Source organism: Rattus norvegicus, chromosome 1 (assembly GCF_036323735.1).
Source record: "Rattus norvegicus strain BN/NHsdMcwi chromosome 1, GRCr8, whole genome shotgun sequence".
NCBI classification, from domain to species: Eukaryota; Metazoa; Chordata; class Mammalia; order Rodentia; family Muridae; genus Rattus; species Rattus norvegicus.
In genome coordinates, this window is record NC_086019.1 from 119,787,671 (window position 1) to 119,809,080 (window position 21,410).

General features: G+C 41.8%; 6 non-coding genes across 6 annotated transcripts; all 6 read right to left on the bottom strand.

Moving 5' to 3' along the window:
* Positions 1 to 1,253: 1,253 nt before the first annotated feature.
* LOC120100319 (small nucleolar RNA SNORD116) lies at positions 1,254 to 1,346 on the bottom strand. Its single transcript, XR_005500092.1, has one exon. It is a non-coding gene; the product is annotated as a small nucleolar RNA SNORD116 (small nucleolar RNA).
* A 2,093-nt stretch (positions 1,347 to 3,439) lies between these two features.
* On the bottom strand, positions 3,440 to 3,532 carry LOC120100317 (small nucleolar RNA SNORD116). The gene has a single exon (XR_005500090.1). It is a non-coding gene; the product is annotated as a small nucleolar RNA SNORD116 (small nucleolar RNA).
* A 7,874-nt stretch (positions 3,533 to 11,406) lies between these two features.
* On the bottom strand, positions 11,407 to 11,499 carry LOC120100314 (small nucleolar RNA SNORD116). Its single transcript, XR_005500087.1, has one exon. It is a non-coding gene; the product is annotated as a small nucleolar RNA SNORD116 (small nucleolar RNA).
* Positions 11,500 to 14,028: 2,529 nt separating this feature from the next.
* On the bottom strand, positions 14,029 to 14,121 carry LOC120100313 (small nucleolar RNA SNORD116). The gene has a single exon (XR_005500086.1). It is a non-coding gene; the product is annotated as a small nucleolar RNA SNORD116 (small nucleolar RNA).
* Positions 14,122 to 16,615: 2,494 nt separating this feature from the next.
* Positions 16,616 to 16,708, bottom strand: LOC120100324 (small nucleolar RNA SNORD116). The gene has a single exon (XR_005500096.1). It is a non-coding gene; the product is annotated as a small nucleolar RNA SNORD116 (small nucleolar RNA).
* A 2,531-nt stretch (positions 16,709 to 19,239) lies between these two features.
* LOC120100325 (small nucleolar RNA SNORD116) lies at positions 19,240 to 19,332 on the bottom strand. The gene has a single exon (XR_005500097.1). It is a non-coding gene; the product is annotated as a small nucleolar RNA SNORD116 (small nucleolar RNA).
* Between the last annotated feature and the right edge of the window lie 2,078 nt (positions 19,333 to 21,410).

A 21,410-nucleotide genomic window follows, 5' to 3' on the forward strand; every position in this document is an offset into this window, starting at 1 on the left:
CCTCACACATGCTTAGCCTCTTCAAAAATTGTTCTTTGTCTCTTTCTCAATCCCTGCTCATATATCTCCTATTCAGGTTTTGACTTCTACTAAATTGATGTGAGTGCTATTGCTGTGGTATCTGACATTGATCACCACAGAGAAAGTGTCTGTTCAAAACCTCTCAGGTCACCAAAGATAAGCATAACATGTAATGACTGAGACATATGTAATTATAAACAGCATGATCCTAATCATACAGCACACTTTCATAATCAATTGGAAACACAATTTCCTGTTGATATTTGCTTGGAGAAACGAACAATGTCTAAGATCACAGTACTTACCATCAGCCCCAAAACACATAGCCAAAATGCCAAGTTAATCTTCAGCAAGGCCACATCTAAAAACCATAAGGAAAGATAATCCCACAGACACTCCATGCCTATCTTGTACGGCCATACCAAAATATAAAATTCCTAGAAGGACTGTGTGTAAGAAACAAACTTGCATGCTCACATTCTTAGATCCTAGAGGAGGACGAGATGTATGTCCAGACCATCTTTGGTTCAGTCAATCCATAAGAACTGCTTAAAAACTAGCTGGTTAGACTGACAAAAAATGTCCCAACAATAAACATAGAAACTAGGATTAAAATGGGTGTCCTCCATACATCCATGAAGGTGGTATGAATCCTGGGACATTTGAAAGCATGCACTTCTAGAAGCCACCGACAAGAAGGTTACATGCCAACCCTTTAAATTCCCAGGCTCTCTTTCCAACCTAATTGCCATGGCCACAATCAATCTTTCAAGAAAACAGAAAGAGTCCACATTCCCATAGTTCCTGAGAATTGCTACTGCCTCATTCCGCATGTCACCTGTAACCTTCCCGTTATGTGTCTCTGTTTTATGAAACAGAAGGGTTATGATTCATGTGAAGGCTTCAGACAGTGACAGAAACACATTTCCTGACATTCCAGTGTACATTGTTGAACTATGCTACCCACGCTAAACTTACATTTGCCTCACAGCCTACTGTACATTATTGCTGGATGGAGTTGGTAGGGCTAACTTCCAAGACACTGACAATGATCTCCTCAACCGGAAAGCATGTTATCACTACAGCAAAAGGTGAAGCCTTGATATAGGCCATGATTTCTGGTGATTTTGACAAGCAAAGAACATTCAGAAGGCTTTCTGAATGGATCCAAGTCTCGCAAGTTGAATGGAGGCCATGTGAGTCCCTCTGTGACATTTGTGATCCCAGGAGCTTGACCTCAGTCTCGATGATAGTGGCGGTTTTGATTTTTCACTCATTTTGTTCAGCTTTCCAAGGAATGTTTTATTGTAAATCATCATCGATCCAAGCAGATGGTGTACCCCCTGCCATGATCCAGTGTACTCAAAATAGATCAGGTTTGGCGAGCGAACATAATTCAAGATATTCACATCCTTTACCCCGAACCAATGGGCCTATTCTCCAATCACAGGAGTAGCCACTGGCAGTGAGCCTGAACCATGTCCCAAAGAATCATGATTCAAGGTTGGGAACTCCTGCGAGCCCCATCAACACCTGAGCACTTTGAGTTCCTATGGAAATTCAAGTGTTTCTTACCTTTCACTTCAGGTATCCTCAGGCAAGAGAGCTTCAACTGATGATTCAGGGCAGGCAATGTTAGGCTTCACCAAACACAAGCATAACCTGTAGTCACTGAGACATATGTAATTATAAACAGCATGATCCTAAGCATACAGCACACTTTCATAATCAATTGGAAACACAATTTCTTGTTGATATTTGCTTGGAGAAAAGAACAATGTCTAAGATTACAGGAATTACCATCAGCCCCAAAACACATAGCAAAAATGCCAAGTTAAACTTCAGCAAGGCCATATCAAAATCCATAAGGAAAGATAATCCCACATTATATGAATGGATTACTTAAGTTCTCTGTCTGTATCTTGCTTCTCTTTCTCTCTGAAATTTTCTTGCAGTGACTCTCCCTGCCTCTCTGTTTCTCACTCATATTCTCTCTATTTGGTTTCCTTATTTCTGTCAACCAACATATCTGCTTTAATATCACAGTGTCCTCTTTTCCCCCTCAGCCCCCCTCCCTCTCTCTCTCTCTCTCTCTCTCTCTCTCTCTCTCTCTCTCTCACTCTCTCTGTCTCTCACTGTCTACCTATGACTCACACATGCTTAGCCTCTTCAAAAATTGTTCTTTGTCTCTTTCTCTGTCCATACTCATATATCTCCTATTCAGGATTTGACTTCTACTAAATTCATGTGAGTGCTATTGCTGTGGTATCTGACATTGATCACCACAGATTAAGTGTGTGCTCAAACCCTCTCAGGTGACCAAACATAAGCATAACTTGTAGTCACTGAGACATATGTAATTATAAACAGCATGATCCTAAACATACAGCACACTTTCATAATCAATTGGAAACACAATTTCTTGTTGATATTTGCTTGGAGAAAAGAACAATGTCTAAGATTACAGGACTTATCATCAGCCCCAAAACACATAACCAAAATGCCAAGTTAACCTTCAGCAAGGCCACATCTAAAAACCATAAGGAAAGATAATCCCACAGACACTCCATGCCTATCTTGTACGGCCATACCAAAATATAAAATTCCTAGAAGGACTGTGTGTAAGAAACAAACTTGCATGCTCACATTCTTAGATCCTAGATGAGGACGAGATGTATGTCCAGACCATCTTTGGTTCAGTCAATCCATAAGAACTGCTTAAAAACTAGCTGGTTAGACTGACAAAAAATGTCCCAACAATAAACATAGAAACTAGGATTAAAATGGGTGTCCTCCATACATCCATGAAGGTGGTATGAATCCTGGGACATTTGAAAGCATGCATTTCTAGAAGCCACTGACAAGAAGGTTACATGCCAACCCTTTAAATTCCAAGGCTCTCTTTCCAACCTAATTGCCATGGCCACAATCAGTCTTTCAAGAAAACAGAGTTTTGTTTTCACACAGGAAGAGTCCACATGCCCATAGGTTTTGAGAATTGCTACTGCCTTATTCCACATGTCACCTGTAACCTTCCTGTTATGTATCTCTGTTTTATGAAACAGAAGGGTTATCATTCATGCGAAGGCTTCAGACAGGGACAGAAACACCTTTCCTGACATTCCAGTGTACATTGTTGAACTATGGTGCCCCCGCTAAACTTACATTTTCCTCACAACCTACTATACATTATTGCTGATGGAGTTGGTAGGGCTAACTTCCAAGATACTGACAATGATCTCCTCAACCGGAAAGCATGTTATCATTAGAGCAAAAGGTGAAGCCTTGATTTAGGCCATGATTTCTGGTGATTTAGGCAAGCAAAGAACATTCTGAAGGCTCTCTCACTGGATCCAAGTCTCGCAAGATGAATGGAGGCCATCTGAGTCCCTCAGTGACATTTGTGATCCCAGGTGCTGGACCTCAGTCACGATGATAGTGGCGGTATTGAGTTTTCACTCATTTTGTTCAGCTTACCAAGGAATGTTTTATTGAAAATCATCATCGATCCAAGCACGCTGCTGTACCCCCTGCCATGACACTTAGTGTACTCAAAATAGATCAGGTTTGGCGAGCGAACAGAATTCAAGACATTCACATCCTTTACCACGAACCAATGGGCCTATTCTCCAATCACAGGAGTAGCCACAGGCAGTGACCCTGAACCAGGTCCCAAAGGATCATGATTCAAGGTTGAGTACTGCTGCGAGCTCCATCAACACTGAGCACTTTGAGTTCCTTTGAAATTCAAGTGTTTCTTACCTTTCACTTCAGGTATCCTCAGGCAAGAGAGCTTCAACTGATGACTTCAGGGCAGGCAATGTTAGGCTTCATCCAACTTCATCTGGTGTTCCATACTTGTAGAGGGCCCAATGTCATTCGCCACCACTAGATGGCGCTGGCTTCCACTGAGACCCCATTGGAAGGCCAGGATAGCCTCTGCCATTACAAGATGGCGCCAGCCTTCACCGCACTAGCCGGTCCCCATTTCAGGAAGTTAACTGTGTGCATATGCAAGAGTGCCTTCATGCCAGGTCTTTGCCCACTCCGGGGCGTGCCTTATGAGATCATGGGTAACAACCAATCAGGGTGGGTGCGCCGCACTAGCGTTTTATAAGCGCGCCATTTTGGTGCGGCGGGGCTTTTCCTCTTCTAAGATTAAAAAGGTTGGACACAGTAAGGATTTCTAAATGTTCGCGTGCTTCTTGCTGGCGGAAAGTCGTGCGCGGGACATTTGGTGTTGAGATCCCGGGACACAAAAAAGCTACATCATCGCCGGTGCCAAGAGGAAGCCCCGTTTCACGGAAGAAATCCAGAAACTGTGTAATGCAGGCAAAACTCTGAGAGACCAAGTTTAGACTTGTTCTGTTCCAGCTCAGTCCTCTTCCGGACGCAGCAGGAGCCGCTATGGTTGCTCTGGCAGCCCTCGGGTAGTTTCTATTGACCTTTGAGTTTCTAGTTACCGCCTAACGGCGTCAGAGGTCGCGTGGGAACTGCCCAGCTGTAACAGCAAAGCGGAGAGTGTTGGGGGAAGGGCGAGGCGACAGAGTGTCAGAAACAGAGGGTAGTGAAAAGTTGCAATGAGAAAAGGATCCTGACCGATCTCAAGCACCAGACCCTTCCAATTCGGAAGCGAAAGATTGGGGAAAAAACGCCCCAGGTGAGGAGAAGGGAAGAGATAAAAGGCACACAGCATTTTGGGAGATAAATTTTGTCTTGTGCCTGTTAGAAGTGTGCTTAAGCTTCAGCGCCGGCTCTGGGGACGCCGTGTCCCTGAGCTGACGCAACAGCTTTACAGAGTCATACTGATCAGATTTGATAGAGGTAGACCACCTGAAAATTTATTCAGGAGAATCAAACAAAAGGACATCTCCGTGCCCATGCACAGCCTGATGGAGTTAATGTAATTGGGTTGTGAGTAAAAATATTCAGGGCTGTGTTTCACTTCCATACCATTGGTGAATGTCGGTCGTACTGCTGAGATAATATATCTCAGTATCTTACAGGAATTGGCTTTCAACATGTTGGTGGACTAGTCCAGGAATTGAGACAATCCATCGCCCATATCGACTCCACTCGAGTGGATAGTCACCGTGAACACCATCTGGTTTTTTCCCTATTTGTCCATTGTTTGTCTCTGGTGCACCAGGATGTCCCATGTCTGTCAGTGTATGTCTGTGGTTTTTATTTCTCGTTGTTTAAATGTTTTATGTTTCATGTTCAAAAGAAAAAATGGTAAAAACTTTATCTGCCGGTCATGCACACCTTGACTTGGTTTTAACTCGTTTCAAAAGGGAACAAATGAATAAAAAACAGTTTTCAATCAGGTCTTTGGACCCCTGTTACTAGAGCCAGGTGTCTAGATTAGCTGGAGAAGCTGCCCAGAGGCTAAGCGTCTACACGAGCTGATCTTAAAAGCGCCAACAGATTCTCAGCTTCTTCGATACAAGAGTTGATAGCTGTTTCTCTTAGAGAGATCCCTGACTTATTATTTTGACTCAACAGGTGACATGGTGCTCCTCTTAAAATCATAGCAAAAAGGTAAAAATGGTGTTTGGTCTAGATATTAAAGATAGGTGTAGCCACTTCAATTTTGTTTCTCATTGTTTTTAAATGTATAAATATGCTCTACTTGCCTTGGTTATGGACTATTGGCTTTTTAGTTATTGGATATGGTTAAAAAGGTATAATATTGGTAACAGAAAGTTGACATAAAGCTGATAATCTGGATGGAGTCATTCTAGATAACATGTGACATGAGCCAACCTAGGGAAACAGGTCTAAATTGAGGTTATATTTTTATGGAACTCTTATCCTAGAAACCAGGCTTCTAAAAGAATTTAGGACAATGTCTCTTTGTTGAGGTATTGGAGACGCACAATTGTGCATCCAAAAGTAAGAATTGACAGTCAAACTTTGTAACATAATAGATAGACCTGGGGTGCCTTGGAGACTAGATTGTTTATTGGAGGTTGAGTTTTGCTTTCCAAAGTTGTGGCTTGCCCTGAAGTTATCTGTATTTTAATGCTAATTCCCACTGCTGGGAGAACAGCTGCCTATTCAAGTACTCAGAACTCAGGTGACCTTGTAGTGGTGCTCTGGTGTTACAAGGAGAATTTAAAGATTGTGATTAAGGATCGCTAACGTTACACTAACTCAAACTTATCTTTAATTAAGGAAAAATCATACAGGTAGAGATTGTTACAAGATTTACGAAGGATTGATGAGGTTTTGGAACTTGTGAGAACATTACAGCCAGTTTACTTACTCCAACTGCCATTTCAGGATAGATTTAGAGGATTGCTAACAGCCTCATATTAGGTAATTTTGTTGCTTCTTCAGTGTAAGAAGTTAGAACTTAAATCTTTCAATATATATGGAAATTTTTACTACAAACCTTTGCTCTCTAAATGAGCTTTAATATTTGGGGACTAGCTGTTACACTCCTCCAGATAAGAATATTTGAAGCTAATTTTAAGCTTCTAAGGATATGTTAATTGGCTAAGTACCTCACCCTACTAGAGGACTTAGGTCTTTGTTATGCACATTGGAGATAAAGCTTCAGCTGTGTTAGTACAGAGTTGTGGACTAAAGTCATGGAAGTATTTTGATAAGAAACCTGGTAAAACATACCTTATTTCCAAACAACAGTTAATTGGTTACTACAAAATACTGATATTTGGCCTATTACATATACAAAATTTTCAGGCAAAATTGATAATTTTACTCTTTACATGCTTTTATACTTCCTGTATATTTGTGCATACAACCCATAGGAAATGTACTTACTGTATTTATAGGTGGTTCATCTAATGAAAAGGCTACAGGTATGATTGGATCACTTGTTTATTCTCTTGAGTTTCTATTGCTTCAACACAGATTATTGAATTCCGTAGTTTAGCCACTGTTTTTAAATCAAACTTTCTATTCACATACTGATAGCCAATGTGTGGCTTGTGGTTTACAATTGATTTCAATTACTTAATGCTTTATTAGAGACAGATTTTCTATTTAAAATCAGTGAGTGATTTCAGTGTAAATTGTCTGACAACTCACTGTCCTTTCAGTGCTCTGGCTCAGACAACTAAACAAAACCATAGACCCAGCTCTTTAAAAATGGTAATGGAGTTGTTAACACACCCTCAGGAAAAGAGGAAGACTCCATTTGCTTACTTTCAACTCCCAGCCTCACCCTGCCAGCTCAGGGATTTCTAGTAAGACTGAATCTGGACAAGATTTGACATTTCTAATTAATGCTTATGTTTAGGTAAATAAAGTTTGTGAGGTGCTAGAGAAATGGCTTAGTGGTTAAGAACACTAAATACTGTTCCTTTATTGGACATTTAAGAACTCAAACTGGATTGCCTGGGCTATTTAACAAGGGAGGACAAGATTCCAGACAGATTATAGGCCTTACATAAGAACAATTAGTGAAAAAAATCTCATTCTTTATATATCCAATACAATTATGCTGGAGACAATAATTTGGTATACAAGTCAATTTATAAATACAAATGCTCAGTGTCCTCAAATTAATCCTCGAGGACTTACCTTAATAAATAATATCTTTACTATATCTTAATAAATAAAAAGGGGGAGTTATCCCTGTATGCTAAATAATGCTCCTTTTATTTCAATTTTAAAATTTTGGATGCCAAAGTTTATGGCACACTACAACTAGGCATACTTCTGCCTAGGTGAAATAGAGAGATCCACTTATTGAGATGATCCTGTCCAGATATTTTATATGGGGAAGAGGGAATGTTTGTGTTTTTTCTACAGGATGTTACAAGAGTGTGCCAGCTGCCTGAGTGGTTGCTGAGACTTGCTGATCCTGGTTGCATAAAGATTCAGCTCTCCTGGTTCGGGTCCCTGGAGTCATTCCTCTGCCCTGAGAGGAAGATAGAAGATTTCCCTTCATCCTTTGTCATCACAGAGATTTTGCCGTTGCTGCAGTCAGTGTTACCGCTGCATGTGTCCTGTCCCACTATGGCCTACTCTCTGACCCTCTGTACACTGCTGCTTGCTGGGGAAGACTGGACTCCAGCCGTTGTTGCCCCCTTCATTTTCCCTGGTGACTCTTGCTGCCTTAACTGGTCATTTTACAGACTGTAGCTTTACAGGGATGCTACCTGCTTAAAGCTACAGTAGACTGGGGAACTCTGTGCTGGTTATACAGATCTCAGAAATGGTTCCATTGTCTGCTGGTTGTTCCAGAGAAAAATGACTGATCCTGAACTGTCCTAGAAAAGACCTTGACACTTTCGCTGTTATTGTAGCAGCCATTACTGCTGCAAACATTGTGTCTGCAGTATCGGGAGTTATCCTCCCCCAATCTATTGTTAGACAAATACAGTAGGTGAACTTTCTGGAGTGGTTACTAACAATTGTGAATTCTAAATTTTATTATAGGAGCGGCTTGACCACGGCCCTTGGTGGTAACAGTTGAGGAGGAACAATGAGGTGCCCACTACTTATCGGGAGTGGCTCTGTCTGGTGCAGCCCTATTCCGTGGATCAGTATTCATACTTGGTTGGTTTACAAACTCAGATCTCAACAGAAACGTGACAAGGCCTTTAACACTCAAGCATTTGTGGCCATTGTACTAGGGGCCTCCCCTGGAATTTGGTTATCTTGCTCAGGACTCTCTCTGTATCTGAGTTCTCTGCTCCTGCACCCCATGGAACTGTGGATCCATTGCACTGGGATGAGAGAGAATCAGTGATCCTTTGATCAGCCCTTGCACATCGCTGAGGTTTCCTCATTGCACGCGACAAGGTGATCATGACTGCTATAAAATTATATAAATTATAAGGATGATATGTAGAGGAACGCAATAACATTCGCAACCACTAGATGGCGCTGGCTTCCACTGAGCCCCACGTCGAAGGCCAGGATAGCCTCCAACATTATGAGATGGCGCCAGCCTTCGCCGCGCTAGCCGGCCCCCATTTCAGGAAGTTAACTGTGCGCATGTGCAAGAGTGCCTTCTTGCCAGGTCTTTGCCCACTCCGGGGCGTGCCTTATGAGATCACGGGTAACAATCAATCAGGTGTTGGTGCGACCCACTACGGTTTTATAAGCAGCCATGTTAGCTCGGCGGGGCTTTTCTTCTTCCAAGATTAAAAAGGTTGGTCACAGTAAGGATTTCTAAAAGTCCTCTTGCTTCTTGCCTGCGGAAAGTCGCGCGCAGGACATGTACTCAGTTCCTCTACGAGCCGTCCTTGTCAGGTATGAGACAGAAACTCTGTCCCTGAAAGTAAGGCAAATAGCACATTCCCCCACTTTATTGGATTCCTTGCAAATCATGGAGACTGTGATGCATTATGGTTAGTTCATAATTTATCGAACACGTGGGCTCTCTCAGCACTCCTTCCCTCCTCTAGAACTTTGCCCTCACAATCCATATCAGAGATATTTTTCCTCCAAGGACAGTTTGGGGACATAAGTCTCCCAATTCTATCACCGAATTCCTGGAGGTTACCATGGAACAAAGTTCTTAAAATGGGACGAAGCCGATATCTGATCCCGAAAACTACAGTAGTATTTATATCACTTGAGAACCATCCAAAGAAATTGGCACAAGGTACACAACAGAATGAGACCACTAACAAGGCTCAATGGAAGGTGCCTACAAAAATAAATAAATCTTAGTTCAGCTGGATATCCCAGAGACAATCAGGCCTTACTCTTCCCATGGAAACCACCAGAATCTTAATAGCTTTGGCCACAGTCGGAGCACCCTCCATAATCATGGCATACTACACCTATTAGTCCTACTCTGCCTTCGATGAGACCCGGTTCGAATATCATATAAGATTCTCATCCACATTAGATGAACGGACTACATAAGTACTCTGTCTCTATCTCGCTTCTTCTCTTTCTCTCTGAAATTGTCTTGCAGTGACTCTCCCTGCGTCTCTGTTTCTCACTCACATTCTCTCTATTTTGTTTCCTTATTTCTGTCGATCAAAATATCTGCTTTAATATCACAGTGTCCTCTTTTCCACTTCACACCTCTCTCTCTCTCTCTGCCTCTCTCTCTCTCTCTCTCACTCTCACTCTCTCTCTCTCTCTCTCTCTCTCTGTCTCTTTCTGTCTCTCACTGTCTTCCTCTGTCTCACACATGCTTAGCCTCTTCAAAAATTGTTCTTTGTCTCTTTCTCTATCTATGCTCATATGCCTGCTATTCAGGTTTTGACTGCTACTAATTTCATGTGAGTGCTATTGCTCTGGTATCTGACATTGATCACCACAGAGAAAGTGTCTGTTCAAACCCTCTCAGGTCACCAAACACTAGCATAACCTGCAGTCACTGAGACATATGTAATTATAAACAGCATGATCCTAAGCATATAGCTCACTTTCAAAATCAATTGGAAACACAATTTCTTTTCGATATTTGCTTGGAGAAAAGAACAATGTCTAAGATTACAGGACTTACCATCTGCCCCAAAACACATAGCCAAAATGCCAAGTTAAAATTTCAAGGCCACATCAAAAGCCATAAGGAAAGATAATACCACAGACACTCCATGCCTATCTTCCTCGGCCATACCAAAATATAAAATTACTAGAAGGCCTGTGTGTAAGAAACAAACGTGCATGCTCACATTCATATATCCTAGAAGAGAACGAGATGTATGTCTAGACAATCTTTGGTACAGTAAATCCATAAGAACTGCTGAAACACTAGCTGGATAGACTGACAAAAAATGTACCAACAATAAACATAGAAACTAGGATTAAATGAGTGTTCTCCATACATCCATGAAGTTGGTATGAATGCTGGGACATTTGAAAGCATGCACTTCTAGAAGCCACTGACAAGAAGGTTACATGCCAACCCTTTAAATTCCAAGGCTCTCTTTCCAACCTAATTGCCATGGCCACAATCAGTCTTTAAAGAAAACAGACCTTTGTTTTCACACAGGAAGAGTCCACATTCCCATAGTTCCTGAGAATTGCTACTGACTCATTCCACATGTCACCTGTAACCTTCCTGTTACTTATCTCTGTTTTATGAAAAAGAAGGGTTATCATTCATGCGAAAGCTTCAGACAGGGACAGAAACACCTTTCCTGACATTCCACTGTACATTGTCGAACCTTGCTGCCCCTGCTAACCTTACATTTGCCTCACAGCCTACTGTACATTATTGCTGGTTGGAGTTGGTAGGGCTAACTTCCAAGATACTGACAATGATATCCTCAATGGGAAAGCATGTTATGACTACAGAAAAAGGTGAAGCCTTGATATAGGCCATGATTTCTGGTGATGTAGGCAAGCAAAGAACATTCTGAAGGCTCTCTCACTGGATCCAAGTCTTGCAAGTTGAATGGAGGCCATGTGAGTCCCTCAGTGACATTTGTGACCCCAGGTTCTGGACCTCAGTCACGATGATAGTGGCAGTATTGAGTTTTCACTCATTTTGTTCAGCTTTCCAAGGAATGTTTTATTGGAAATCATCATTGATCCAAGCACGCTGGTGTAACCCCTGACATGAGAATTAGTGTACTCAAAATAGATCAGGTTTGGTGAGCGAACAGAATTCAAGACATTCACATCCTTTACCACGAACCAATGGGCCTATTCTCCAATCACAGGAGTAGCCACAGGCAGTGAGCCTGAACCAGGTCCCAAAGGATCACGATTCAAGTTTGGGAACTCCTGCGAGCTCCATCAACACCTGAGCACTTTGAGTTCCTTTGGAAAGTCAAGTGTTTCTTACCTTTCCCTTCAGGTATCCTCAAGCAAGAGATCTTGAACTGATGACTTCAGGGCAGGCAATGTTAGGCTTCTTCCAACTTCATCTGATGTTCCATACTCAGTTCCTCTGCAAGCCGTCCTTGTCCGGTATGAGACAGGGACTCTGTCCCTGAAAGTAAAGCAAATAGAACATTCCCCCACTTTATTGGATTCCTTGCAAATCATGGAGACTGTGATGCATTGTGGTTAGTTCATAATTTATCGAACACTTAGGCTCTCTCAGCACTCCTTCCCTCCTCTAGAACTTTTTACTCCCAATCCATATCAGAGATATTTTTCCTCCAAGGAACTGTTTGGGGACAGAAGTTTCCCAATTCTATCACCGAATTCCTGGAGCTTACCATGCAACAACGTTCTTAAAATGGGATGAAGCCAATATCTGATCCTGAAAACTACAATAGTATGTACATCACTTGAGAACCATCCAAAGAAATTGGCACAAGTTACACAACAGAATGAGACCACTAACAAGGCTCAATGGAAGGTGCCTACAAAAATAAATAAATCTTAGTTCAGCTGGATATCCCAGAGACAATCAGGCCTTACTCTTCCCATGGAAACCACCAGAATCTTAATAGCTTTGGCCACAGTCGGAGCACCCTCCATAATCATGGCATACTACACCTATTAGTCCTACTCTGCCTTCGATGAGACCCGGTTCGAATATCATATAAGATTCTCATCCACATTAGATGAACGGACTACATAAGTACTCTGTCTCTATCTCGCTTCTTCTCTTTCTCTCTGAAATTGTCTTGCAGTGACTCTCCCTGCGTCTCTGTTTCTCACTCACATTCTCTCTATTTTGTTTCCTTATTTCTGTCGATCAAAATATCTGCTTTAATATCACAGTGTCCTCTTTCCACTTCACACCTCTCTCTCTCTCTCTGCCTCTCTCTCTCTCTCACTCTCACTCTCTCTCTCTCTCTCTCTCTCTCTCTTTCTCTTTCTGTCTCTCACTGTCTTCCTCTGTCTCACACATGCTTAGCCTCTTCAAAAATTGTTCTTTGTCTCTTTCTCTATCTATGCTCATATGCCTGCTATTCAGGTTTTGACTGCTACTAATTTCATGTGAGTGCTATTGCTCTGGTATCTGACATTGATCACCACAGAGAAAGTGTCTGTTCAAACCCTCTCAGGTCACCAAACACTAGCATAACCTGCAGTCACTGAGACATATGTAATTATAAACAGCATGATCCTAAGCATACAGCTCACTTTCAAAATCAATTGGAAACACAATTTCTTTTCGATATTTGCTTGGAGAAAAGAACAATGTCTAAGATTACAGGACTTATATCTGCCCCAAAACACATAGCCAAAATGCCAAGTTAAAATTTCAAGGCCACATCAAAAGCCATAAGGAAAGATAATACCACAGACACTCCATGCCTATCTTCCTCGGCCATACCAAAATATAAAATTACTAGAAGGCCTGTGTGTAAGAAACAAACGTGCATGCTCACATTCATATATCCTAGAAGAGAACGAGATGTATGTCTAGACAATCTTTGGTACAGTAAATCCATAAGAACTGCTGAAACACTAGCTGGATAGACTGACAAAAAATGTACCAACAATAAACATAGAAACTAGGATTAAATGAGTGTTCTCCATACATCCATGAAGTTGGTATGAATGCTGGGACATTTGAAAGCATGCACTTCTAGAAGCCACTGACAAGAAGGTTACATGCCAACCCTTTAAATTCCAAGGCTCTCTTTCCAACCTAATTGCCATGGCCACAATCAGTCTTTAAAGAAAACAGACCTTTGTTTTCACACAGGAAGAGTCCACATTCCCATAGTTCCTGAGAATTGCTACTGACTCATTCCACATGTCACCTGTAACCTTCCTGTTACTTATCTCTGTTTTATGAAAAAGAAGGGTTATCATTCATGCGAAAGCTTCAGACAGGGACAGAAACACCTTTCCTGACATTCCACTGTACATTGTCGAACCTTGCTGCCCCTGCTAACCTTACATTTGCCTCACAGCCTACTGTACATTATTGCTGGTTGGAGTTGGTAGGGCTAACTTCCAAGATACTGACAATGATATCCTCAATGGGAAAGCATGTTATGACTACAGAAAAAGGTGAAGCCTTGATATAGGCCATGATTTCTGGTGATGTAGGCAAGCAAAGGACATTCTGAAGGCTCTCTCACTGGATCCAAGTCTTGCAAGTTGAATGGAGGCCATGTGAGTCCCTCAGTGACATTTGTGACCCCAGGTTCTGGACCTCAGTCACGATGATAGTGGCGGTATTGAGTTTTCACTCATTTTGTTCAGCTTTCCAAGGAATGTTTTATTGGAAATCATCATTGATCCAAGCACGCTGGTGTAACCCCTGACATGAGAATTAGTGTACTCAAAATAGATCAGGTTTGGTGAGCGAACAGAATTCAAGACATTCACATCCTTTACCACGAACCAATGGGCCTATTCTCCAATCACAGGAGTAGCCACAGGCAGTGAGCCTGAACCAGGTCCCAAAGGATCACGATTCAAGTTTGGGAACTCCTGCGAGCTCCATCAACACCTGAGCACTTTGAGTTCCTTTGGAAAGTCAAGTGTTTCTTACCTTTCCCTTCAGGTATCCTCAAGCAAGAGATCTTGAACTGATGACTTCAGGGCAGGCAATGTTAGGCTTCTTCCAACTTCATCTGATGTTCCATACTCAGTTCCTCTGCAAGCCGTCCTTGTCCGGTATGAGACAGGGACTCTGTCCCTGAAAGTAAAGCAAATAGAACATTCCCCCACTTTATTGGATTCCTTGCAAATCATGGAGACTGTGATGCATTGTGGTTAGTTCATAATTTATCGAACACTTAGGCTCTCTCAGCACTCCTCTAGAACTTTTTACTCCCAATCCATATCAGAGATATTTTTCCTCCAAGGAACTGTTTGGGGACAGAAGTTTCCCAATTCTATCACCGAATTCCTGGAGCTTACCATGCAACAACGTTCTTAAAATGGGATGAAGCCAATATCTGATCCTGAAAACTACAATAGTATGTACATCACTTGAGAACCAACCAAAGAAATTGGCACAAGGAACACAAGAGAATGAGACCACTAACAAGGCTCAAAGGAAGGTGCCTACAAATTAAGAAAATCTTAGTTCAGCTAGATATCCCAGAGATAATCAGGCCTTACTCTTCCCAGGGAAACAACAAGAATCTTAATAGATTTGGCCTCAGTTGGAGCACCGTCCATAATCATGGCATACTACACCTATGATTCCTACTCTGCCTTCGATGAGACCCGATTCAAATATCATATAAGATTCTCATCCTCATTAGATGAACGGACTACTTAAGTACTCTGTCTCTATCTCACTTCTTCTCATTCTCTCTGAAATTGTCTTGCAGTGACTCTCCCTGCTTCACTGTTTCTCACTCACATTCTTTCTATTTGGTTTCCTAATTTCTGTCAATCAAGATATCTGCTTTAATATCACAGTGTCCTCTTTTCAACTTCACCCCCCCCTCTCTCTCTCTCTCTATCTCTATCTCTATCTCTATCTCTCTTTCTGTTTCTCACTGTCTTCCTGTCTCACTCATGCTTAGGCTCTTCAAAAATTGTTCTTTGTCTCTTTCTCTGTCCATCCTCATATATCTCCTATTCAGGATTTGACTGGCAATAAATTCATGTGAGTGCTATTGCTGTGGTATCTGACATTGATCACCACAGAGAAAGTGTCTGTTCAAACCCTCTCAGGTCACCAAACACTAGCATAACCTGCAGTCACTGAGACATATGTAATTATAAACAGCATGATCCTAAGCATACAGCTCACTTTCATAATCAATTGGAATCACAATTTCTTTTTGATATTTGCTTGGAGAAAAGTACAATGTCTAAGATTACAGGACTTACCATCAGCCCCAAAACACATAGCCAAAAAGCCAAGTTAACCTTCAGCAAGGCCACATCAAAACCATAAGGAAAGATAATCCCACAGACACTCCATGCCTATCTTGTACATCCATAGCAAAATATAAAATTCCGAGAAGGCCTGTGTGTAAGAAACAAACTTGCATGCTCACATTCGTAGAACCTAGAAGAGGACGAGATGTATGTCCAGACCATCTTTGGTACAGTCAATCCATAAGAACTGCTGACCAACTAGCTGGTTAGAATGACAAAAAATGTCCCAACAATAAACATTGAAACTAGGATTAAAATGGGTGTTCTAAATACATGCATGAAGGTGGTATGAATCCTGGGACATTAGAAAGCATTAACTTCTAGAAGCCACCGACAAGAAGGTTACATGCCAACCCTTTAAATTCCAAGGCTCTCTTTCCAACCTAATTGCCATGGCCACAATCAGTCTTTAAAGAAAACAGACCTTTGTTTTCACACAGGAAGAGTCCACATTCCCATAGTTCCTGAGAATTGCTACTGCCTCATTCCACAAGTCGCCTGTAACCTTCCCGTTATGTATCTCTGTTTTATGAAATAGAAGGGTTATCATTCATGCGAAGGCTTCAGACAGGGACAGAAACACATTTCCTGACATTCCAGTGTACATTGTGGAACTATGCGGCCCCCGCTAAACTTACATTTGCCTCACAGCCTACTGTACATTATTGCTGGTTGGAGTTGGTAGGGCTAACTTCCAAGATACTGACAATGATATCCTCAAACCGAAAGCATGTTATGACTACAGAAAAATGTGAAGCCTTGATTTAGGCCATGATTTCTGGTGATGTAGGCAAGCAAAGAACGTTCTGAAGGCTCTCTCACTGGATCCAAGTCTCACAAGTTGAATGGAGGCCATGTGAGTCCCTCAGTGACATTTGTGACCCCAGGTGCTGGACCTCACTAACGATGATAGTGGCAGTATTGAGTTTACACGCATTTTGTTCAGCTTTCCAAGGAATGTTTTATTGGAAATCATCATCGATCCAAGAATGCTGGTGTACCCCCTGCCATGACACTTAGTGTTCTCAAAATAGATCAGGTTTGGCGATCGAACAGAAATCAAGACTTTCACATCCTTTACCACGAACCAATGGGACTATTCTACAATCACAGGAGTAGCCACAGGCAATGAGACTGAACCAGGTCCCAAAGGATCATGATTCAATGTTGGGAACTCCTGCGAGCTCCATCAACACCTGAGCACTTTGAGTTCCTTTGGAAATTCAAGTGTTTCTTACCTTTCACTTCAGGTATCCTCAGGCAAGAGAGCTTCAACTGATGACTTCAGGGCAGGCAATGATAGGCTTCATCCAACTTCATCTGATGTTCCTTACTGAGTTCCTCTGCAAGCCGTCCTTGTCCGGTATGAGACATGGACTCTGTCCCTGAAACTAAAGCAAATAGCTCATTCTCCCACTATATTGGATTCCTTGCAAATCATGGAGACTGTGATGCATTGTGGATAGTTCATAATTTACCTACCACGTGGGCTCTCTCAGCACTCCTTCCCTCCTCTAGAACTTTGCCCTCACAATCCATATCAGAAGTATTTTTCCTCCAAGGAACTGTTTTGGGACATAAGTTTCCCAATTCTATCACCGAATTCCTTGAGGTTACCATGCAACAAAGTTCTTAAAATGGGACGAATCCAATATCTGATCCCGAAAACTACAGTAGTATGTACAACACTTGAGAACCATCCAAAGAAATTGGCACAAGGTACACGACAGAATGAGACTACTAACAAGGCTCAAAGGAAGTTGCCTACAAATTAAGTAAATCTTAGTTCAGCTGGATATCCAGAGATAATCAGGCCTTACTCTTCCCAAGGAAACCATCAGAATCTTAATAGCCTTGGCCACAGTCGGAGCACCCTCCATAATCATGACATACTACACCTATTAGTCCTACTCTGCCTTCGATGAGATCCGATTCACATATCATATAAGATTCCCATCCACTATAGATGAATGGACTACTTAAGTACTCTGTCTATCTCACTTCTTCTCATTCTCTCTGAAATTGTCTTGCAGTGACTCTCCCTGCTTCTCAGTTTCTCACTCACATTTTTCTATTTGGTTTCCTAATTTCTGTCAATCTAGATAGGTGCTTTAATATCACAGTGTCCTCTTCTCCACTTCACCCCCCTCTCACTCTCTCTCTCTCTCTCTCTCTCTCTCTCTCTCTCTCTCTCTCTATTTATCTCTCTCTCTCTACCTGTCTCTTTCTGTCTCTCACTGTCTTCCTCTGTCTCACACATGCTTAGCCTCTTCAGAAATTGTTCTTTCCTCTTTCTCTGTCCATGCTCATATATCTCCTATTCAGGTTTGACTGGTACTAAATTCATGTTAGTGCTATTGCTGTGGTATCTGACATTGATCACCACAGGGAAAGTGTCTGTTCAAACCCTCTCAGGTCACCAAACACAAGCATAACCTGTAGTCACTGAGATATATGTTATTATCAACAGCATGATCCTAAGCATACAGCTCATTTTCATAATCAATTGGAAACACAATTTCTTGTTGATATTTGCTTGGAGAAATGAACAATGTCTAGATTACAGGACTTACCATCAGCCCCAAAACACATAGCCAAAAAGCCAAGTTAACCTTCAGCAAGGCCACATCAAAACCATAAGGAAAGATAATCCCACAGACACTCCATGCCTATCTTGTACATCCATAGCAAAATATAAAATTCCGAGAAGGCCTGTGTGTAAGAAACAAACTTGCATGCTCACATTCGTAGAACCTAGAAGAGGACGAGATGTATGTCCAGACCATCTTTGGTACAGTCAATCCATAAGAACTGCTGACCAACTAGCTGGTTAGAATGACAAAAAATGTCCCAACAATAAACATTGAAACTAGGATTAAAATGGGTGTTCTAAATACATGCATGAAGGTGGTATGAATCCTGGGACATTAGAAAGCATTAACTTCTAGAAGCCACCGACAAGAAGGTTACATGCCAACCCTTTAAATTCCAAGGCTCTCTTTCCAACCTAATTGCCATGGCCACAATCAGTCTTTAAAGAAAACAGACCTTTGTTTTCACACAGGAAGAGTCCACATTCCCATAGTTCCTGAGAATTGCTACTGCCTCATTCCACAAGTCGCCTGTAACCTTCCCGTTATGTATCTCTGTTTTATGAAATAGAAGGGTTATCATTCATGCGAAGGCTTCAGACAGGGACAGAAACACATTTCCTGACATTCCAGTGTACATTGTGGAACTATGCGGCCCCCGCTAAACTTACATTTGCCTCACAGCCTACTGTACATTATTGCTGGTTGGAGTTGGTAGGGCTAACTTCCAAGATACTGACAATGATATCCTCAAACCGAAAGCATGTTATGACTACAGAAAAATGTGAAGCCTTGATTTAGGCCATGATTTCTGGTGATGTAGGCAAGCAAAGAACGTTCTGAAGGCTCTCTCACTGGATCCAAGTCTCACAAGTTGAATGGAGGCCATGTGAGTCCCTCAGTGACATTTGTGACCCCAGGTGCTGGACCTCACTAACGATGATAGTGGCAGTATTGAGTTTACACGCATTTTGTTCAGCTTTCCAAGGAATGTTTTATTGGAAATCATCATCGATCCAAGAATGCTGGTGTACCCCCTGCCATGACACTTAGTGTTCTCAAAATAGATCAGGTTTGGCGATCGAACAGAAATCAAGACTTTCACATCCTTTACCACGAACCAATGGGACTATTCTACAATCACAGGAGTAGCCACAGGCAATGAGACTGAACCAGGTCCCAAAGGATCATGATTCAATGTTGGGAACTCCTGCGAGCTCCATCAACACCTGAGCACTTTGAGTTCCTTTGGAAATTCAAGTGTTTCTTACCTTTCACTTCAGGTATCCTCAGGCAAGAGAGCTTCAACTGATGACTTCAGGGCAGGCAATGATAGGCTTCATCCAACTTCATCTGATGTTCCTTACTGAGTTCCTCTGCAAGCCGTCCTTGTCCGGTATGAGACATGGACTCTGTCCCTGAAACTAAAGCAAATAGCTCATTCTCCCACTATATTGGATTCCTTGCAAATCATGGAGACTGTGATGCATTGTGGATAGTTCATAATTTACCTACCACGTGGGCTCTCTCAGCACTCCTTCCCTCCTCTAGAACTTTGCCCTCACAATCCATATCAGAAGTATTTTTCCTCCAAGGAACTGTTTTGGGACATAAGTTTCCCAATTCTATCACCGAATTCCTTGAGGTTACCATGCAACAAAGTTCTTAAAATGGGACGAATCCAATATCTGATCCCGAAAACTACAGTAGTATGTACAACACTTGAGAACCATCCAAAGAAATTGGCACAAGGTACACGACAGAATGAGACTACTAACAAGGCTCAAAGGAAGTTGCCTACAAATTAAGTAAATCTTAGTTCAGCTGGATATCCAGAGATAATCAGGCCTTACTCTTCCCAAGGAAACCATCAGAATCTTAATAGCCTTGGCCACAGTCGGAGCACCCTCCATAATCATGACATACTACACCTATTAGTCCTACTCTGCCTTCGATGAGATCCGATTCACATATCATATAAGATTCCCATCCACTATAGATGAATGGACTACTTAAGTACTCTGTCTATCTCACTTCTTCTCATTCTCTCTGAAATTGTCTTGCAGTGACTCTCCCTGCTTCTCAGTTTCTCACTCACATTTTTCTATTTGGTTTCCTAATTTCTGTCAATCTAGATAGGTGCTTTAATATCACAGTGTCCTCTTCTCCACTTCACCCCCCTCTCACTCTCTCTCTCTCTCTCTCTCTCTCTCTCTCTCTCTATTTATCTCTCTCTCTCTACCTGTCTCTTTCTGTCTCTCACTGTCTTCCTCTGTCTCACACATGCTTAGCCTCTTCAGAAATTGTTCTTTCCTCTTTCTCTGTCCATGCTCATATATCTCCTATTCAGGTTTGACTGGTACTAAATTCATGTTAGTGCTATTGCTGTGGTATCTGACATTGATCACCACAGGGAAAGTGTCTGTTCAAACCCTCTCAGGTCACCAAACACAAGCATAACCTGTAGTCACTGAGATATATGTTATTATCAACAGCATGATCCTAAGCATACAGCTCATTTTCATAATCAATTGGAAACACAATTTCTTGTTGATATTTGCTTGGAGAAATGAACAATGTCTAGATTACAGGACTTACCATCAGCCCCAAAACACATAGCCAAAAAGCCAAGTTAACCTTCAGCAAGGCCACATCAAAACCATAAGGAAAGATAATCCCACAGACACTCCATGCCTATCTTGTACATCCATAGCAAAATATAAAATTCCGAGAAGGCCTGTGTGTAAGAAACAAACTTGCATGCTCACATTCGTAGAACCTAGAAGAGGACGAGATGTATGTCCAGACCATCTTTGGTACAGTCAATCCATAAGAACTGCTGACCAACTAGCTGGTTAGAATGACAAAAAATGTCCCAACAATAAACATTGAAACTAGGATTAAAATGGGTGTTCTAAATACATGCATGAAGGTGGTATGAATCCTGGGACATTAGAAAGCATTAACTTCTAGAAGCCACCGACAAGAAGGTTACATGCCAACCCTTTAAATTCCAAGGCTCTCTTTCCAACCTAATTGCCATGGCCACAATCAGTCTTTAAAGAAAACAGACCTTTGTTTTCACACAGGAAGAGT